The 22,505-nt window shown below is 41.5% G+C and overlaps 1 protein-coding gene across 16 annotated transcripts in view; it reads right to left on the bottom strand.

Moving 5' to 3' along the window:
- TCF4 (transcription factor 4) overlaps positions 1 to 22,505 on the bottom strand; it is a 343,442-nt gene that overhangs the window by 238,272 nt on the left and 82,665 nt on the right. The gene's annotated exons all lie outside the window — the stretch shown is intronic.

The following is a 22,505-nucleotide window of genomic DNA, read 5'->3' as shown; positions in this document are numbered from 1 at the left end:
TCATTCCCTCTGCAACCTGCAGGGCTGCCTTTCACACTGTTCCAGAGGGTCTCTCACAGAAAGCTGCAGAAGGATTGAGGAATCAGGGGAAATGGATGAAGCACCTTCAGCATCAGAACTATGCTGAGCACAAGTCATGACCTAACCTATAGTTAGACTATGGAATTTTCTCCCACAATAAGTAGTAGTAGTAGTAGTACTAGTAGTAGTACTGGTAGTATACCACCCTTCATCCGAAGATCACAGAGAGATTTACAATGTAAAAATACAAAACAAGATTACAAAATACATAATAAAAACAAAGACAACCCAAAAATCCACAACACATTTTAAAAGGGCATCAGATGTCACAGGCCTGACACCTGTGCTTTCGCCTGGCACCCTAAAAGTGTTTAATAATGAAGGCACCAGCTGAACCTCCCTGGGGAAAGCAGTCAACAAACAGGGAGTCACTGTTGTTCTTGTGTTGCCAGCCTCCGGAACTTTTGCAAAGAAGGCACATGAAGAAGGGCCTCCGTTTATGATTGCAGGGTCAAGGTTGGGTCATATGAAGAGAAGCAGTCCCTGGTAGAAATGGCCACCAGTTCGCATGACTTGAAACGAGGATTGGACAAATTAATGGAGAATAAGACTGTCAATGGCTATGTTCTATCTCCACTCTCAAAGTCTTTATGCCTCTGCTTAACAGCTACTAGGTGGAGAGAACGCAGTTGCACTCAGGTCCTGCTTCCCAAGTGCGTCTGGTTGACCACTGAAAACAAAAATGGTGGACTGCATGGGTCTCTGGCCTGATCAAGCAGGGCTCTTCCTAGGCTCTCAATTTTTGGAAGGAAGGAACTGAGAAGATACCAGATGAACAGGACAATCTTGTTATCTGATGAATAGCCACAATTTGTCAACTAAATGCAACGGAATGGTGCTTTCCCCAGCAATGTGCACTGCTAAAAAATAGTTGGCATCCATTCCTTGGATACTGTTTTGAGTGCTTAAATCAAGAAGCAGAAATATAAAACCAGAAGTCCAGTGTAGTCATTCTCACGGAACATTACTGAATGCCTCCACACTATTAAAACCACATACTTCCTCTTTAAATAACTGGAATAACTTTCCAGGTGAGAGCAAGCCATTAATTTATCATAAAGGCATGCTAGAGCATTATCCGCCATCACATTCATTATGGATTATTATTAATTCTATTACTTGAAACAATAGATTTAATCTGATTGAACAAAAAGGCATGTAGAAAAGATTAACAAAAGCAAAGCACTTAAATTACATGTAGAATATGAATTGGGTTTGCACGTGCACTTATGAAGCTTCGGCATCTGCGCTGCGTATCTGTGACCTAGCTGTATGAGCAAAGAAAGTGTTTGCCTCCACCTTGATCTGTCCCCCTCCCCTTGCATGTTAACATGTTTGTTAATGTTATATTTCTCCGCATCACAATTCCTAATATCTCAATGAAACATTAAAGTGCTAATAACACAAGACATTCCAGGTAAATATTTAATTACATTCTTTAAAATATGTGCATCATTTAAATGACAGATCAGATCAACCATTGCATTCAGTTAATTAGGCAGAGCTTTTTAAAATCACGGGTGTTATGCAACTGATTATTAACTCTTTTGGATTCTGATTCAAGGCACATCCAAACCATAGATGAAACTGAATGGCTTTTCAACAGACTTTTTCAGCACATTTTGGCATCACAGTCTCTGATCCATTCTGAACACTGAAATCATGTGCCCAGGAGAAATCAATCATTAGCCTAAGTGAAAATCGTACATATCTGAATACAGGATCATAGCCTAAATTATGATACATGGCATCATTTATGAATGTCCAGCTACTTATTCCCAAACTTGCAATTTCTGTTTCAGGTAGGTAGCTGTGTTGGTCTGACGCAGTCGAAATAAATACAAAAACAAAAAAAACCTGTCCAGTAGCACCTTAGAGACCAACTATGTTTGTTCTGGGCATAATGTACATGCACACTTCTTCTGTATGCACACAAAAGCTTATACCCAGAACAAACTTAGTTGGTCTCTAAGGTGCTACTGGACTTTTTTTTTTATTGCAATTTTGTGTCTCCCTTCCCATTCTTTCTTTCCCCGAAATTCCAGCTCCTCCACAAAAGTTTAAACAATAATATAAGCTGGTCATGTCACAGCTGTGCCAAATGTCAGCCTGCTGTAAATGAGGGGTATCCATCTTCCACTCAGGCAATGGGGTTTCTCTTTCTTCTCCTCCCTCCTGCAGCCCTCCTTCGTGCCCCCAGTCTGCCACAGAGGTTCCTCAATGCTCAAGAGCAAATTTTGTGGGTGCGCCAGGTGCTGGACAGAGAAGAAGAGTATGGGAATGTTCTTTTACATGAGCAGAAGTCTATTACACAGGCAGATGGACACTGTTGGATGTCACCCAAAGTTTATGACTTGAGTGGGGAAAATGTCATGTATGATGTAAATATTTCAGCAGCAATGATCCTGTAGCATACCCCCATCAGTAAAATGTGTGTGTGTGTGTGTACAGAAAGGTTATAGAAATCAATATTGATATGATTGTAGATATTATTTATTGTGACTACTGCAAATATGTGTGATCCTCTTGTGAATTCCAAAGTGTTTACAGATGCATTAGGTCTTTGCAACAGCCATTCCCACATTTTACTACAAATGCTCCCTCATCAAAATTCAACAGAGAAACTAAGAGGGTGGCCAGTCATGAACTTTATATGTGAATTGACTGACTCTTTCTCTTCCTAATAACTTATCTGATTGAAATGCACATCTCCACTTAACTCTCCCAAGAAATAAATACCCTAATCATGTGCAAATTTATTAGCAAACAAAGTTCGGATTGCTGCCAAACAGTGTGATCCACAAGACATTTAAACAAACATACTTTAATTTAATCCACTGTGGTCACTTGAAGTCAACGGGACTCAAAAGATGATGATTCACAGCTGAGTGCTTGACCTGTTGCCAATAAAAAGCATTGCATAAAGCATAAAATTTTGATCTCTGGTGTTTGATCTGTGATATTCCATTGCCATGTGCAAATCACTGCTTAGTGCTATTGTTATTCAAATTCCAAACTTGTTTATGTGAACAAGCTGCAGGTATAAACCTACATCTAACACTGCTTTGGCTACTTTAGCCATGGAAAATTCATTCAGTATCCTTAAACTGTGTGTAGAATGGAGGTAGCTAATTCTAGATCTTTAGGACGGTATCAAACTAAATTATTAACTGTATTTAGGAGCTTCACAAAATGACATCTGTAAGTGCAATACAACTTTCCCCTCCTTTTTCATCCAACCCTCCAGAGCAGATCTTGGGTAACATGTGGGACAGGAGAGAGAGGGGAAGTCCCACTGTAATTGTGGAGTCATCCCACATTCACAAGGATACAGCCCTCAGACTTTCTTGCACTAATATTTTTCTCTGCTAATTAACTCCCCTCAATTTTTACCCAAATGTCACATAATACATGCAAAACTTCACTTTAGCCTAACTTATGCTAAACATTTGTCTACTTTCATTCATAACATGATAATGGATGCCTATACCCTAAAATTTGGATGTAATGATAATAAACCCAGGTTAAACACCTTTCAGCTTATATTATTCCCATTGCTGCTCCTAAGTTCTAAGATGTCTGTAGTGGCATGTAAAAAAAAGTCTTCTTTACCACAAAATATTCCAGAAGCTGTGACGAGAACTTCCCCCCTACAGACTTCTCCACCACAATGCATGTCAGTGATACCTCAAGGCTAAATTACAGCAATGTGTCCTACTCGAATACGAACATCATGAATCTAGATGAAAAGACATCTACAGAGTGAACAGATAAACATTCCTGCAATAGCAGCATTCTCTCTCTTTTTCTGAAAAGGGCCAAAAACATGATAGAATCCAACTCAGATATGCCTCTGAATGTTGTGTGTCATGTTGATTTCACCCTTCAGTTGAGACCATCAGCCTGAAAACCTACAATTTCTACCTGGGGGGAAAATGCACCTGTTTTACTTCTGTGTCCTGCAGTGGCATCCATGCGTGCAGATCCTATAGTCACCGATTCCTAAACATTCAAAGTGATAACTGTATGAATTTAACTGGAAAATCAAAACAGCAGTGCAAACTACAGCAAAAGGAAACTGTATGTAGAACTAGGGAAAATCAGACGTGAATGTTCAGTATTGCTCATATACAGCCCCCCAAACCTGAGGCTTATTATGCAATTCTTTATCTACAGGTGGAGACCATTTCATGTGGGGGTTTCATTCCCAGACCCCCATGTGCACACCGGCAGGGGGCATATAAGCATGCCCCACCCCGTTCTGCCCCCATTCTGCCTTCTTCTAGGTCCAAAAGGACCCACATGTCGGCGATTGTGCGTCAACTAGATGTGCCTAAAATGGTTGTCACTCATGTGCCTTTAACAGGCAGAATGGAAATGCAAGTATCACCCATAACTACATTTCTGATTTCAAACTGGGCCAGGGCATGAAGAAGTTTCAACTTAGGCTTTCCTTAGATTTATGGTTTGATCTGTTTGTATCAGGGCTGGGTAAAATTCAGTCTTACTTGATCTCTATGCCCCCAGGCATAGGCAACCTTTGGCCCTCCAGATGTTTTGGACTACAATTCCCATCATCCCTGACCACTGGTCCTGTTAACTAGGGATCATGGGAGTTGTTGCCAAAACATCTGGAGGGACGAAGGTTGCCTATGCCTGTACTAGAATCCCCAGGATCTACTAGTATATGTTAAACCTGCTACGAAATAACATCAAACAAAGCTGTGCTCAGTGAACCTATGCATAACTAGTGTCTTTTGGGATTAGAATAAGATCCACTTTAAATTCAACATAGTATGCAAGAATCACAGCAACCAGTAACAATTAGGTGGTCCACTATTGAATGGTCCACCAGTGAACCATTATCTCTACATTCTGCCCATACTTGATTTAAATCATTTATAGGCTGCTGGATCACTCATGCAACAAAGTGAGCTGACCTACTTCTGGTGGCTCTCTAATGAGAGATGATGAGAGCAGGAACTGGTATCTGAATGGTGCCCTAAGAGACTTAAACAGTTCATTCTAGTAGAGGAAACACCATTTGCATTGTGATTGCAAAACACCATTGGCTGGTATCAACAGGCTGTTTTTCTAGAGCAACACTCACTTTTAAAGCTATCAATACAGAAACTAAAAATCCTGGGGCTGGATTCTGCACTACTGGAAGCCAGAACAAGGACTCCTCTGCTAGCGTAATGGGGCAATTCCCCTCTCCTCCCCCAAGCCTGCTCCCAATCTGCTCTGGGGGGTTGGAAGAACCCACAGAACAACATACAGGGTGGGGTGTGTGAGGTAGGAATAGTTCCATCTAGCAAGCAGAAATGTGTGCATTGTTTGAGCAACTGTATTAGTGTGATGATGAATTCCATCCATGAGGGTTTTCTCATATTCCTGCCAGAGATCTGAAATCTATATACAAAAAGGGTGTTGCTGCACACATGATGCAGGTATTTTTAATTGCTCCTTAGTGCACAGCTGATCACCATGAGAATCAGGCCCTTCTCACTTCTTCTCCATGCATAGATAGAATACATCAAATATGCTCCCTACTTGGCTGAACCACCATATACATCACAAGAGGTGTACATGAACATGTCCAGGGACTCCTGCATAGCAAAAGAAGAACTGTGGAATTCCCTGTACCCAAATCTGCTAAAAGTAAAAATTTCTTCTGAAAAATCAGGATTTTGAAGATCTGTTTTTCTTGGGGGATGTATTAAATTTCTGTTACAATATGTAAATTACTGAGGTAAGAAGGGATGGGGACAGAAACAAACAAATACAACCTGATGCAAGAACTAAGAACATGTACAATATACCTAGCCACCCATGTCAGCAAAGCCAGGGGATCATGGTGCCAAAGTTCTCTCATGACATCACTGAAAGCTCTTTGCCATCAAGCTATTTTAATTTCAGCTTTACAATATTCAGGTCTTTCTAGCATATTAAGGTTTTACTCAGTGATCTGAAAAATGGCAAGCAATCACTCCTGTGTATTATCTTTGTAGGTCGTGCCTAAGCTTTCAGCCAATTTTCTTTGTATTTAGACTTAAATGTGCAAACCGCACTATATTACTCTGCAAAGCATCAATGAGAAGGCTTAATTAAGTAACACTGACAGATAAATCCATTTCTTTTTCAGTAATCAAATCAAAGCAGGTTGACATAACACAGAAACTTAATACAGTTATTCCCTTGTAATTGGAAAAAGGCCCTTTACTTCTCATTAAAGTAATCTTCTGGGTATTGGCATAATAAGACATCTCAGGGCTTTAATATTACCCTATAAAAGTCTCAAGATACAGACTCCCTTAAGCAAACATGCAAGATTATCTAATTCCTTCATCACAGTGGAACATGTCGTTCCTATTGTTTCAAAATTGTTAATTCTTTATCTCATCTACAGTCCAAAAAGAATACATCAGTGAAGACACAAATGCTATTCTTGAAATGATTTCAAAACTGAATGATGTGCTATTACTAAAATTAAAGGGTTTTTTTGTTTAGAATTTATGAAATACTTGTACAAATTGGTTACAAAGATATTGGGCAAACCTAACTTTACTACTATAGGTTTCCTTGCTTTGAAACTTTTTTTAAAAAAACACAAGAACTTGAAAGCTTTCCATTATAAGTTCATTTTGAGCTTTTGAATCATGCCTGAAGCCTGGGTTCTTGATTGAGCAGTCACTAGGAGAGGTACAATAGGTTGAGGAAAACAAAAGGAAAAGGAAACTGGGGGGAAATTACACCAGGAAAAAATTCTATGGTTACTACCTAAAATCTCAAAAGGCCTAAACACATCTTCAACCCCTCGGTTCCATGCTTTTCAATTTTAGAAATTGTTCCTAATCTATTTGATTCTCACAACCACTGTTAAGATAAACCTGAGAAACAATGGCTTGCCCATGGTTATTCGATAAGCAGGTTGTTTTTACCTGAATATTCTACCCCATGCTTCACGGATCAAGTAATTTAGAAGATCACTCCAACATCAAAATATTTGTATCAGACAGTCAATTACTTGCTTTATCTATTGCCTTCTACTGGCTTTGACTTAAAGCTGAACTCTTCTAAATTGTAATTAATTGCAATGGAGAATGTGGCTTGGATCCTAAGTTCAACCTCCATGAAAAGAAAGCAGCTTCCATTCACAGATGAAAAGTTCTACTCACGAAACAAATCTTTACATGAATGCAACTCTCCTTCTAGAAGATGACTACAAGCAACTAAAAATGTGGTAAGGTGTTCGACCGTATGGCTGTTAAGTCATCTGTTTTAACACAAATATAAGGGACCTTTTCTTTTCCTATCAGGCATTCTAATGTGTGGCAAAAGTTGAGAACCTTACAAAATGGTAACAGTTCTGCACTTTTCCCACATGGCTGCATGGTTATAATGATCTGCATTAGTGGTCCATGAATGACTATGTTGCATGCATATGCAATTTCCTCAAGCTATAGAATTTCATGGGAAGGAATCTTCTTAGAGAAGAGCTTGTTTTCCCTGCAGAATTACAATACCGGGTGTTGATTACCTTTGAAATAACGAAATCCTTGCTGTTTTTGTAAAAGAAAATCTCACTAAAGTTTTGGTATTTGAAGTATTTTTTTTTCTGTAGCAAGAAAGCCCATAGTATGCAATCTCTAAACACATGTAAGTTCATGTGTTTTGTGATTAGGGTTATCGGATATAAATCTTAACACATTCTCATTTGGATTGCTCCCTAATTTATTTCTTCGTTTCAAGATCACCCTCAGCATTTTTGTCAGGGGGCAACAGTATGTCCCCAGTACTAAATTACTTTTAAAAAAATCTTTTAGATGTTTATCCTCTAGGTTCCGGCCTTTTTCTGTGCTTTAAAACCAGGGTTTAAAAACTAGTTAAAGAGCAAGTTACTTGGCTTTCAAAAACCAACTCCTGGTTTATTAAATTACGTATATGGCTGCATTGCAGTCAATCGATTCAGATTTCTGTCAAAGTTTCCAACCTCACCAACACAGTCTTCTGGGTTGTCCTCTTTCATCACAAGTTGTGATCACACATTTAAGAAGCAGGCAAGCATCACTGATTTCTTCATGGGGTAAGTGTCTGCATTCACCCAGAGTTCTCCCTTCATTTATCTCAACTTCTCACTTATATACCTGAAATGGGAGGGGCCATATAAGATGCAAAAAAGGAAAACTTTGCCCAAAGCTTCCATTGCTATTCACACCGTTGGGCAGGGCTGACTGAGGTACAGTGGTACCTCTACTTACGGACTCGATCTGTTCCAGGATGCCGTTTGCACCCCAAAAAGTCAGTAACTAGAGTATCACTTCTGCGCATGTGTGAAGAGCCTAGAACACTTCTGCACACGCACATGTGGCGAAACCCGGAAGTATACTCTTCGGGGTTTGCCGCGTTCGCAAGCCGAAAAGACACAACATGAATCTAACGCAACACGAGGTGTGACTGTACTATTTGGTTCACAAAAGAATAGGTGGAACCAATGATAGTGGCCCTTCAGATATCGCAGTTAAAAATACGTCCTTTGTGAAAAATGATAAGCGAGCATAGACCCCCCCAATACCACTAAACCATGTTCCATTCTAGAACTTTTTGTAAATGAATCCACCACCTCACCTTGGTGGGGGAAGGAATAAGGTCTCTTGTCATCAGCATATCCACATAATTCGTTTCCTGCTATGAAATTAAATAGCTGAGAGGCTCGTGTAAGCTTTTCGTTATTAAGTTTTAATCAATAATCAATTGGACCACATTCTGGACTATGATTGCACCTTACACCAAAGGGAGGTATGCTTTCCATCTACCCATGTTCATCAAGGTCCCCAGGTGGCTAATCATGTGTGAGCGAGTAAGCTTGTTTCCATTTGAAAGGCTCCAGAAGAGTGCATGTCCCACGTGTGGCTTCCTTACTCCTTGAGGAGCAAACCCTCCATTTGGAATCCTACCAAGATGCCTTCTCTGTGCAGAGAACTGCTGCTGCTGTTATTGCTATCATGTGAGAAGAGTTGGGGAAGATGCCAGCACTAAGGGGGAATGAAGTGGACCGGAAACACAGCTGACCTGCCGTGAAACAAAGGTAGGAGAAATTTGGATTAGCACTGATGTGTGAGGATATAGCCATGTGCTGCAGGTTGTGCAAGATTTAAAATAGTAGGAAGCTCCCAAATCCTGAAAGCTCTCAGTATATAACAACAACAACAACAACAATTTATTATTTATACCCCGCCCATCTGGCTGGGCTTCCCCAGCCACTCTGGGGCGGCTTCCAATAAAATATTAAAATACACTATTGGATCAAACATTAAAAGCTTCCCTAAACAGGGCTGCCTTCAGATGTCTTCTAAAAGTCTGGTAGTTGTTGTTCTCTTTGACATCTGGTGGGAGGGCTTTCCACAGGGCGGGCGCCACTACCGAGAAGGCCCTCTGCCTGGTTCCCTATAACTTGGCTTCTCGGAGTGAGGGAACCACCAGAAGGCCCTTGGCGCTGGACCTCAGTGTCCAGGTAGAACGGTGGGGGTGGAGACGCTCCTTCAGATATACTGGACCAAGGCCGTTTAGGGCTTTAAAGGTCAGTACCAACACTTTGAATTGTGCTCGGAAATGTATTGGAAGCCAATATAGGTCTTTCAAAACCGATGTTATGTGGTCTTGGCAGCAGTTCCCAGTCACCAGTCTAGCTACCGCGTTCTGGATTAGTTGTAGTTTCCTGGTCACCTTCAAAGGTAGCCCCACATAGAGCGCATTGCAGTAGTCCAAGTGAGAGATAACCAGAGCATGCACCACTCTGGCAAGGCAGTCCGTGGGCAGATAGGGTCTCAGCCTGCATACCAGGTGAAGCTGGTAAACAGCTGCCCTGGACACGCAATTGACCTGCACCTCCATGGACAGCTGTGAGTCCAAATTACCAGCTGCTCACCTGGTCCTTCAGGGGCACAGTTACCCCATTCAGGACCAGGGAGTCCTCCACACCCACCCGCCTCCTGTCCCCCCAAAACAGTACTTCTGTCTTGTCAGGATTAAACCTCAATCTGTTAGCCGCCATTCATCCTCCAACTGCCTCCAGCACATTCACAGCTTTCACTGGTTCTGATTTGAAAGAGAGGTAGAGCTGGGTATCATCCGCATATTGATGGACACCCAGCCCAAACCCCCTGATTATCTCTCCCAGCGGCTGCATGTAGATGCTGAAAAGCATGGGGGAGAGGACAGAACCCTGAGTCACCCCACAAGTGAGAGCCCAGGGGTCTGAACACTCATCCCCCACCACCATTTTCTGAACACGGCCCAGGAGGAAGGAGCGGAACCACTGTATAACAGTGCCCCCAGCTCCCAGCCCCTCAAGACGGTCCAGAAGGATGTTATGGTCAATGGTATCAAACGCCGCTGAGAGATCCAGCAGAACTAGGAAACAGCTCTCACCTTTGTCCCTAATCTGCCAGAGATCATCAATCATATAGCTTTCAACAGGAGAATTACTAATTTTGAGTTATAAAATAGACAAATTCTTTAAAATGCATGATGGCTCGTTCCTTCAAAGAAAAAACCACAACCACCTTTAAGCGTTAAATGATTCTGAGGAAGAGAAAAAACAAGTTTTTAACAGAAGCTTCTCTTGTCTGTGAGTAGCAGTTTATCAGAGGGCAAGGAGGTACATATCCCATTAACAGCCATAGAAGTTCAGGGTGCGCAGTAGAACTTGAAAAAGAAAAACAGGTCTGATATAAAATATACAGTAGTGGTGTGGAACTGGTCAACCTTCAGATGTTGCTGGACTACAACTCCCATCATCTCTGGCCACTGGCCACAAAGCAGGCCCTAATCTCAATTGTGTTATGAGGTTCCTATTAGTACCTCAGAGGAACTTGAAAAGTTTGCTAAGTTGCTCAAGCACAATAAAATCTAACCAGGCTTTACTCAGGAGGATGTGGGACTGGCCCTGGGTCTGTGGGATGGTTGGTATTTTATTATTCAATATTAATTAATAATAATACCACAAAGGAGACCTTTAAGATGTTCAATGGAGGAGTCCAGAGACAACTTGAACCCCATGAACTTATTCTCCTTCTGCAGAAGTGTGGGTGGAAGTACTTACTGGGCTGGACCAAGGCATTTCGCTGGGTGAGGCAGAGCAGAAAACTGCATTTTTCCTCTGCCTGAAGCCAAAATGCATATATACCAGGGGTCAGCAACCTTTTTCAGCCGTGGGCTGGTCCACTGTCCCTCAGACCATGTAGTGGGCTGGACTATATTTTGGAAAAAAAATTTGAACAAATTCCTATGCCCCACAAATAACCCAGAGATGCATTTTAAATAAAAGCACACATTCTACTCATGTAAAAACACGCTGATTCCCAGACCGATTGGGCCGCATCCGGGTCCCGGGCCTTAGGTTGCCTACCCCTGACTATTGGTGTAGGGAATGTTAGGGGAGGGGCAGTACCTCTGGTGAAGGACACATTGTTTAGACCACATCAGTGATGCCGAGAGTGGGGTATTGTCGTCCGGGCAACCCAGGACCTCCATACACACTGCCAAGGCTTGCTCCCCATTGTGTTCACATTGGTACTGCTAACACAAGGGTTTGACTTCACCCCCAGAGGCGCACTCCATTGTATCTCGAGCCAAATGAATGCCAACAACAATGGTTGTGCCTATTTTAAATACAATAAGCATGTTCTTATTTAAAATAACTAACTTTTAACAATATGCTTTTATATTTTTCTGCTGTGTTTTATTTTATTGATGTTCAGAGTTACTGCTGTTTAAATCAGTTTAAAAAGAAAGGGTAGCATATATACATATATATATGCTGAAGGGAGTGATGGGACTGATGGAAGCCCAACATTCCCTGATATACAGGAATGATAAGCTCTGGAAAACCTTCTGCTCTAGTTCACACATGTATGGATGGATGGATGTCAGTTGCAGTACAACCCCACTCAGAAGCAAGTCCCACTGAGTCTAATGAGACTTTAGTGAGTTTAAGACTTAATTATTCCTACTCCTATCACCTTGGAAATACTCAGCTGAACCTGTGGGTTGATTTCTTTGAAAAGTATAGCAGGTGCAGAGAGTAAGATCAGGTGATATGAAATCTCTGTCTGTGGTGATTAATGTGAGGGGACTTTTACACACATAGATATCATAACTTGATACTAAAATCTCTGAGAAATGAATGGTATGTGTGAAATTAGACTCCTGGGGCACAGTGACTTGGATGGATAAGGCATTAAACACAATATCCATTGCTGATATCCTAGAGTTAATGACATGCTAGGCTTTTCTGCCCTTCTCTCAAGCTGTTGACCAAAATCTCTTTTAAGGAAATTCCCTTCCCTGCAGAATAAAGTTGGCAATATTACTAGAACTGATTTATTCACAGTGAACACTTGTCCCATATTCACACATGTACACATAGGTAATTTAAAAGTATAACTTTTCACAACTGTCAGTTCCATATGAGCCATGCCAAATTTATAAAGCACAAATGCTCTGAGCTTTATCTTTTAAAGTCCACAGGAGAAAGTATAAATCTGAGTTGCCAAGTAAAGTTTAAAATAACAACAGCCACCCAGTCTTGAATGTCACAACAAGAAACCTACCTAAATTTAATTCTGGCAAGAATAGGGAAGCAATGATAGGGTGCGAGTTTTCTAAGGGAACTGTTGCAGCGATGCTGAAGTTTAGATTTTGTGAACAAAGCTAGACTTGCATCAACGATCCTTCAAAACAAGCAGTAAATCTCGACAGGCAACATAACTTCAGACCTGCCCTTCAGTATCTCAAGCAAAAGTCCCCACCCTCCACACAAAAAACTGCAAGCTTAAATTTCCTAACTGGAAATGGCGGGCAATAAACTCAAACCTAAAAATCATGTGTTCCACCACTGGGTCACACACCAACAATAGGGCTCAAAAAAGTTTAATAAACAGGAGGTAGCTATATAAATTGTAAACAAAATTACACTGCAATATGTATCCCTTCCAAATAACCTCCACATTGAAGTACAGTGGTACCTCAGGTTAAGTACTTAATTCGTTCCGGAGGTCCGTTCTTAACCTGAAACTGTTCTTAACCTGAAGCACCACTTTAGCGAATGGGGCCTCCTGCTGCCGCTGCGCCACCAGAGCACGATTTCTGTTCTCATCCTGAAGCAAAATTCTTAACCTGAGGTAATATTTCTGGGTTAGTGGGGTCTGTAACCTGAAGTGTATGTAACCTGAAGCGTATGTAACCCGAGGTACCACTGTATATATAAAGGCAAGATGTGAGATATCAAAAGCATACTTTCTCCTTGGTAAAATAATTTATTACTAAATTGCTTAAAGAGCAAGGCACAAATCAATGAGTTATACAAATAAGTTGAACCACCCACTGCATATATAGAATACACAGAGATTGCCTCAGTTAGTAGCTTTTGACACATCAGGACTGTCACCTCTCTTCCTGTGCTTTCCTATTTTTCACTCACACAGAGAGAAGAATGTCTGGATATCACTCATGGTTGCGTCTGGGAGTCTCACCACATCATGTTTGCTGAACAATTTAGCTTGCATCCAGTTTTGACTGAGTGTGTCTAGAGCAGGCTTTCACAATTTGGTGCCTTTCAGATGCATTGCACTACAACTCTTGATCATCCCTGACCAATGGTCATTCTGGCTGAGGGTGACCACAGTTGATAGTCCAAAAACATCTGATGGAGGCACCAGCTTGGGGAAAGCTAGAATGCAATCTGGCCCAGTTTTCTGGCTTGCAGATGCAGATGAGGTGCTTGGAAGGATGTTGGCTATATCTGGTTTGTTAAACTATTGTCCTTTATGGCGAATCATATCTAGGAAAGAGGGATTAATTGTCTGTGTTTGGTTCTGACCATCTTGAAATAAGTGCATGTGCAATTGCTCCTTAAGAAATGCTCCCTGCACCAGTCACAAATCCTGGAAGAGATGCTTGACTTGGGTGATGATTTGCAACTCCAGATTCTCTTCAAAAGCACTGATTAGCTGGTTCCATTTCAATCCTGCCTGGGTTGGGTCCACAAATTACCTTGGTCAGTCTTAATAGATATGGGAAGGTGACAGGGAGAGTGTGTCTCTGTTAATTCTATTGGACCTCTTAGTGACTTTTGATAACATCAACCATGGTATTCTTGTGGTTAGGCTTCATAGCACAGTGATATGGTGGTTTCACCCCTACCTTCAGGGCCATTTCTTCTATTATTATTATTATTATTATTATTATTATTATTATTATTATTATTATTATTATTACCCCGCTCATCTGGCTGGGTTTCCCCAGCCAATCTGGGAGGCTTACAGCATATATAAAGGTAAAGGTAAAGGTACCCCGACCATTACGTCCAGTCATGTCCGACTCTGGGGTTGCGGCGCTCATCTTGCTTTATTGGCCATGGAGTCGGCGTACAGCTTCCGGGTCATGTGGCCAGCATGACTAAGCCGCTTCTGGTGAACCAGAGCAGTGCACGGAAACGCCATTTACCTTCCCGCCGGAGCGGTACCTATTTATCTACTTCCACTTTGACGTGCTTTCGAACTGCTAGCTTGGCAGGATACAGCATATATATATATATATATATATATATATATATATATATATATATTGTAAAATATCAGAAATTAAAAATTTCCCGATACAGGGCTGCCTTCAGGTATCTTCTAAAAGTCAGATAGTTGTTTATTTCCATGACATCTGATGTGAGGGCGTTCCACAGCACGAGAAGGCCCTCTGCCTGACTCCCTGTAACCTTACTTCGTGCAGTGAGAGAACCGCCAGAAGGCCCTCGGAGCTGGACCTCAGAGCTGGACCCCATTTCTAGATGATGGCACTGAGGGATTACTCCTTGGCCCATGCCATTTATGCTATGAAAGCACAGGACTCTACATCATTCCAACCTTTTAACGTCTACATGGTGTCTATGAGAGAATGATCCAAGGATGTAGGTGAAGTATCAGCAATATGCTGATGACTCACAGTTCTATTTCTCCTTGACATCTGAGTCACGTGAGGTGGTAGAGGTGCTGAATTGGTGCCTGGAGCAGGGTAAAGCCATAGGGTGTAATTCTAGCTTTCAGGATAAAGAAAGCAACTTTCAGCCATTACGTGAATAAAGCTTATGCACAGAGCTGAGTATAGGTATTCCTGATGTAGCCTGATCACAGATCCGAAAAAATGGGGAGATGGAACAGAACCTTCCCTTCATCTAACATAAATGGCACCACAAAGCCAAGCAGCTTTCTCCTGCCTAAAAAGGTAAAGGTACCCCTGCCTGTACGGGCCAGTCGTGTCCGACTCTAGGGTTGTGCGCCCATCTCACTTAAGAGGCCGGGGGCCAGCGCTGTCCAGAGACACTTCCGGGTCACGTGGCCAGCATGATGAAGGTGCTCTGGCAAGCCGTAACGAGCGCAGCACACGGAAACGCCGTTTACCTTCCCGCTATAAAGCGGTCCCTATTTATCTACTTGCACTTAGGGGTGCTTTCGAACTGCTAGGTAGGCAGGAGCTGGGACCGAAAGACGGGAGCGCACCCCGCCGCGGGGATTCGAACCGCCGACCATGCGATCGGCAAGCCCTAGGCACTGAGGTTTTACCCACAGCGCCACCCGCGTCCCTTTTCTCCTGCCTGCCATGATGCAAAAGCTTTCATAAAACATTTTCTTGTTTTGAATCCCATGAAAGGGATTCCTCGCTTTCAACTCCCACAATCTCATGCCACACCATTGCTAAGGGCTGAATTCAAGTCCTCTGCTATGAAGTAACAGTTCATATTGTTTATGATTAGTAGCTTTACGACGACAAAAAAAAAGCTAAAGACAATCATATTCAGTGGCAAGAGCTTTCCAAACAGATAAATGGGAGGGGGGAAATCTCCAAGAAGCTGATCCTGGAGAGGATGCTCCAAATTCATTGGGACTGTATGAAACAATAAATAATCAGTCATGAAAGCTACCTAAATGTCACCTACAGAAGACAAAATGAAACATTTCCATGGCGTTCCTCATCTGTTTCAATCACAACACTCTGAGCAGGTGGTCCTGATCATTATTTTAGTTGAGCCTGCCAACTTCTTGCCAGAATAGCAATGATGCCATGATATTCGGCTTAGCAGGCCATGAAATATTAGGAAGAACTGTGCTCAGGTAATTAAAGCTAGATAATGAATTCCTAGAAGTTGATTTTTTTTTTTAATGTCAACATTTGTTTCCTGCACAATAGAAAGGAGGGTCCGTTTTTGGCACAACAAAGACCCCCTGCACAAAGATCTACATTCATAAAATCAAAGCTATTAAAATATATTTGGAAAAATAAGTGACATTCTTTTTTTAAAAAAAAACTTTAAGGAGGGGAAAGATCTCATTTTTTAGTTATTTACTACAGGATTTGATGTCTTCTGCCATGAGTTGTCCACTGTGATTTTTTATATGATTGAGGGTTTAAATGTTGGCCTTCATTTAACTTTGAGTTAAAAATAATAATCTCAACATAGTCTGATTTATAATGAGGGAAAATCTCAAATTACCAAAATAAACTGAATAATCATATGGAATAGCATTTAATAATTTGCTACACGGTTACGCCACATTAGTAATCTCATTAAAAGTTGGCAGCACAACCTCAATACATCACTGCAATCCAGGGAAATGGCTGGGGTTCCCATAAGACGTGGAAGGAATAACCAGGTTAATGCTGTTGTTCACATATATTATGTAGTTTATTTTATAGAATAAGTAACCATAATGAATTATAGCATCTTAGTCAGTGTCACTATTGATCATGAAAATGCCGCTTAAAAAAAATAATAAAACAGATTTGGCACCTAAATTTAATTTGCTAAGTAATTTGCTAAATCTGTATTCAAGAAGCCAGCTAAGCATTTGCACATATAAAGAACTCAATACACACTTCATTCTCACCAAAATAAAGCTGAATTGAGGAATGCTGAGTACATTTGCAAAGGCAGTAACATAAACGGTTAACTAAGGGCTAAACCCCAAATCATGGTTTCCAAAATAATATTCCAATTTAGGGCTTGTACACACTTCCACTTGCCTAGAAAGCACAGATCCAAGTGGTTTTCTGCGTGGTCTGTGCTTTCTAGGCATGGTTCTGAGCGGTTTCCCCCTTGCCCCGCTCTTTTCCCAAGGAAAACTTGTTCTTTAGTGGCCAATCAGAGCGAACATGAATCCTGAGAAAAACCCGAACTGCTGTTTGCTCTGACTGAGCACTAAAGAGTGGTTTTCCCCAGGGGAAAGCAGTGGAACAATAGGAAATATGGGTAAGCCCTTGGCTGTCAACATTCAGGTGCATGGCAAGAACTTAACTGAGGTCTGGCTCTCTTGCTGCTGCTGCTGCTGCTGCCTGATCTTGCTTCTCTGTGCCTGAAGCAGGACAGTATTTAGCGGTTCTTTCACCCTTCATTCTGCTTTCTCTCCACTCCCTTAAGCAGCCTTTCTCAACCTTGGGTCCCCAGATCTTCTTGAACTACAACTCCCATCATCCCTGACTACTGGCCATGCTGGAGAGGACTGATGGGAGTTGCAGTCCCAACAAAATCTAGGAACCCAAGGTTGAGAAAGGCGGCTCTTAAGGATGGCCCTTCCCATATCTTTATATTTCACAGCGACATAACTACAGCAACAAAGAGATTCTCTTCCATAAATTTCTTAGCAGTAGATCCTAAGAATCCTGAGTGCCAGGAAATAAGTCACTTGTACTTTACTGCAAACATGTTTGTAAAACCCAGGCAAAACGTCATACGATGAAAAAATAGGTAGTGTGCACAGAACCTACCATGCTTATGCTAATGTAAGAAGCTGCAGAATTCCTCCCCCCACCCACCCCCGCTGCCATTTTGCATTTTCTCACACAACTGCCTAGAGCAAAGTATAGAACATCCCTTCTTTGAGCAGCAGATACCTTCAACTGGTGGAAAGGAAACTTTGGATCCAACCTTTGTTTCTACAGCATTCATCTCCATATGCAAACTCAATCACGTTGCTATATAAATTCAATATTATCCCAAACTTTACAGACCACAGTAGCAGCTGGACTTTGCTTATTTCTAGTTAAGAAAAGGCTGGTTAATTCCCAGCATTTACATTTCTAGAAAACGGGGAGATTAGCCCCAAACACACAAGGGTAAACAAAACAAAACTTGAGTTAGAAACAGAACCATTTCCCAGTTCTTAAGAAGAACAAACATCACGTTAAAAATAATTCTGCGGATTAAGCCTGTGGAGATCTGATGAAAAGAAGGTTAAATGCAAATAGCAAGAGTATGAGAATAAATAAAAAAGCTAAACTCAGCAACTGAGATTTGCATCAGTTATCAGTTAGATTCAAACAAATTTAAGTTCCATTTAGACTATACATAGAATTTAAACAACTATATTAGATACAACTGGCAATCTTGAAAACACAGGAAGACCGTAAGAATCAAGTAAATTTGATTATTTTAAGATTCAGAATTCCCATAATTTGCATATGTCTGCACTATTGAACTATGAACTTTTGTAACCATGGAATTTTTAATATTGATAGCTGCTTCTTATTTCAGTTCTAGAAATCCATTTTTGGAAGCTTTCTGCAAATGATGTTTCTGAGACACCTCGACCATTCAGCCAGTCCAAAGCAGGGTTTCCCAAACTTGGATCTCCAGCTTTTTTTGGACCACAACTCCCATCATCCTTAGCTAGCAGGACCATCTAACCTGATACCTGTTTTAGTCCAGTGCCATCCCTGTGATGGCCAGAGATGGTGCTGCTGCTTTCTCAGCCCACCTTGAAAATGTAGGTGACTTTGTGGTTCCTAGTTGGCCTTGTATAATTGTTGTTCCAGGTTTGGTACTTCCATCTGAGCAAACTGTTTGTGAAAGAAAACAACAAGCATAATAACCTTTCCAGTTCCACAGCCTAATAACCAGCCCATCTTACACTGTGTCGCCTGGCTCTGTCACTTTTATCCTTGTCTGACCCCCTGGACCCTAAACTTGTCCGATTAGACCATATTTGCCTCTGACATTTGCCAGGCCTGGACAGGATGCACTACCTGGAGCAGGCAATGGGTATCAATAGTCACATTTTCTTTTTTTAAAAACTGTATTACATGGACTGGGAATACACAACAGCCTTTCAACAGAAATACGGTCTTAGCGGATGATGTTTGTACTTTGTGCAACAGATAGGAAAAATGCAAATGTGCACTGATTGCACAGTAAACTAAACTTGCAGAAAAGACCTCAAGAAGCCGAACAGGGTGTGGAAGAAGAGATCAATTTTTCCATACCCCAGTGTCATCTTGCATGATTAATCACGGTCAAAAAATAGCTTTGATGATTCTTCCATGTAGATGAATGACTCATCAAACTGCCAAACCAGTAAGTCATTTAAGCATGTACTCATAAACCCTCCCATGTAAAGAAGCCATGGAAATGTGTCCAGAAATGCTACCAACCCACAAAAAGCCTATCTGCCTACACATGAAGATGTAAGTAATGTGTGACATCTCAACAGCCCCTGGAAACAGCTTTATTCCAATGTATAAAAGGCTTTCCTGCTCTGGTCACCAGGAGATAGGTATTGTTTAGCACAGGCGAGCCTGATAGCATGATTCCCGAGCATTGTTTAAACAAGCCTTGTGTGCAAGTTCATAGCCTCAAATAATTACAAGAAAATGAAGGCGTGTGGCAAGTAGAGTCAGATGGGAATGAAGTATGCAACAATGGGAAAGCCTTGAGAAGTCAAGGTTGGCAGAGGCATGGGAAGGATTGGAGGGGGTGTTTGGTCTCCAGCACTAATTAATGCAATGAGTTATGGTGCTTGCAGCATTTCATTTTGTTTGCTACATTTATATCCCATCTGTCTTCCATCATGGAAAGAAAAATCATGGGTTTCCAAGTTCGTCTCCCATCCAGGCACTGACCAAACACAAACCTGTGTCGTTTCAGCAAGGTGCTATATATTGTGCCCACAAACCATACATCTTGGTGCAATCAATGTTTAGCTACAAAAGCAAGGAACAGAGCTGGGAGAAAGGGAAAAACTTGTATATCCACAGGCCCTTTCTAATGGAGAAATATACTTCCTGTTTTGAAAACCATGTGTCCTATAAAAGGTAAAGGTAAAAGGTAAAGGACCCCTGGACGGTTAAGTTCAGTCAAAGGCGACGATGAGGTTGCGGTGCTCATCTCACCACAGCTTTCCAGGTCAAGTGGCCAGCATGACTAAACCGTTTCTGGCACAACGGGGCACCATGACAGAATCTAGAGCGCACAGAAATGCTGTGTACCTTCCCACCACAGTGGTACCTTTTAATCTACTTGCACTGGCATGCTTTTGAACTGCTAGATTGGCAGGAGCTGGGACAGACCAACAGGAGCTCGCCCCATCACGTGGATTCGAACCGCCAACCTTCCAATCGGCAAACCCAAGAGCCTCAGTGGTTTAGACCACAAAGCCACCCGCATCCATATCATGCGTCCTTTACTACCAACAGGAGAGCATGCCACAATGCCATGGTTCTCATTAGAGTGCTGCATGCTCCTGGTCAGATGCATACAACACTGTAGGGACACAAAATTATAAGGAGAAATTTAGCACTGAGGCAGACAGGTTTTCCTTCCACCTGTAACCAGAATGCTCCCAGAGGACCATCAATAGTCTGCACTGGATTTGTGGAGAATAATGGATCTTCGACTTTGCACCATCATGGTGTTTAGTGCTTTGCTTTCTTGCATATCTCTCTGCCTATGGTCTTAGGAGGGGTCAGGCAAATCCTGTCAATATTCTAATGACCGTACTGGATTAATGCCCCAACCTTTGCACTCAGCAGCAGATCCCTACACTCAGCAGCAGACTGTACAAACACAACAGCATGCAAGGATATCTGTATGCTCAACTGTGGAACAGATGGTTGGTGCTGGTTTTGGGAGGCCCAGCAGAAAAAAAGGGGGAGGGACAACCTCAAAAAGTTTGGGAAGCACTGCCATAAGCAGAAAGCAGGAATAAGATGTACCATCACAAACATGCCTTATGACAGACGGAATGCACTTAATGAAACAGCCAAAAATTTGGTTTCCTGTGTTTGGAAGGGTAGTAGTGCTATTCCTGCTAAGAATTCTTTGACTCCATTTGTGTTTACATGTAGAAACCTTATGCCATTTCGTTTTACTTTAACACAAATAAAATACAGAGGAAATGGTGAATGGGAATGCAGCCCTCTTGATTGCTGCTCTGAGCCTTAAAATACACAGATGTAAATGAAAATACATGCTTGACATTTGGTGGAACCAGCTCTGTTTAAAGCTGCCAAACACAGGAAGGAAGTTCAAGTGTTGGATAAATGTTACAAAAATTGTGCCAAAATTCTAGTAATTAAAAAAAAAATCTTAACTAAATTATCAATTCACTTAAACTTTCTTCCTAGTGAACAACCCATCACATTTTCATATGATGTTCAGACTAATCAATAAGCCATTGGCAGTATAGTATCTAATCTGTCCATTTATATGTACAATGCAAGTACTGAGCCAAGTATCCAGAACATTATGGCATTCTGGGAGTTCTCATTTCACTCTGTGCCTTTCTAGTTCTCATGGCCACAAAAACCAGTAAGCTAGATCCTCCATTCTGCTGCTCCTACATCTTTGTCCTAATTCCATTTTTAGGACAACCTCTCAATTTGTTCTCTATTTCTTCTAAATTTCTAGGCTAGCTACTTTACAACTCACGTTATCCTCAGAGCTGCTTACAACAGGATAAAGGAAACAACCAACCAACCAGCTGCTTACAATGGGGGGTGAGAAACAACCAACCAATAAACCATTCTCTCTTCCTGCTCTCCTGGCCAGAGAAATGTCATTCCGCGAGGCAAACGTAAGAACAGTTTATCAAGCTGCATGATCTTGGGGTGCCTTCCAGATGTTGTGACGCCAACACACATCAACCCCCAGCCAGCATGGCTAAACTGTCAGGAATGTTGAGAGTTGTAATTCAGCAATATCTGGAGCTCACCAAGTTGGATATCCCATTATGTAATTTTGAAGTTTTCCACCAAAGCCTTGGTTACTAAACTTGGGTTGTATTTACAGGCTCAAAAGAAGAGGAGTTGGAGCTTTTTATCTGCAAAGCATGTACTACTAATTTGCAGAGAACTCTTTTAATTCTCTCCTGTTGTGAAAGTCATCCTAACATTAAGCTAATGTGTTCTCCACCATTTTAAGGTGTTTACAAAGCTTAAAGCCACTAGTACTATTTTCACTTACCAGCATGCTACCCAATTCAACTAAAACATTTATTTTATAAACAGAAAAGAAAATGAGATTGAGCAAGATATATTTACGCAATTAACATATTTAATAGGCAATTATGCGTCCTCTTTACAAGAACAGATAAATAATA

This window comes from Podarcis erhardii (assembly GCF_964252035.2).
Source record: "Podarcis erhardii genome assembly, chromosome: 11".
Classification (NCBI taxonomy): Eukaryota; Metazoa; Chordata; class Lepidosauria; order Squamata; family Lacertidae; genus Podarcis; species Podarcis erhardii.
This window is presented reverse-complemented; position numbering and strand designations above follow the sequence as displayed.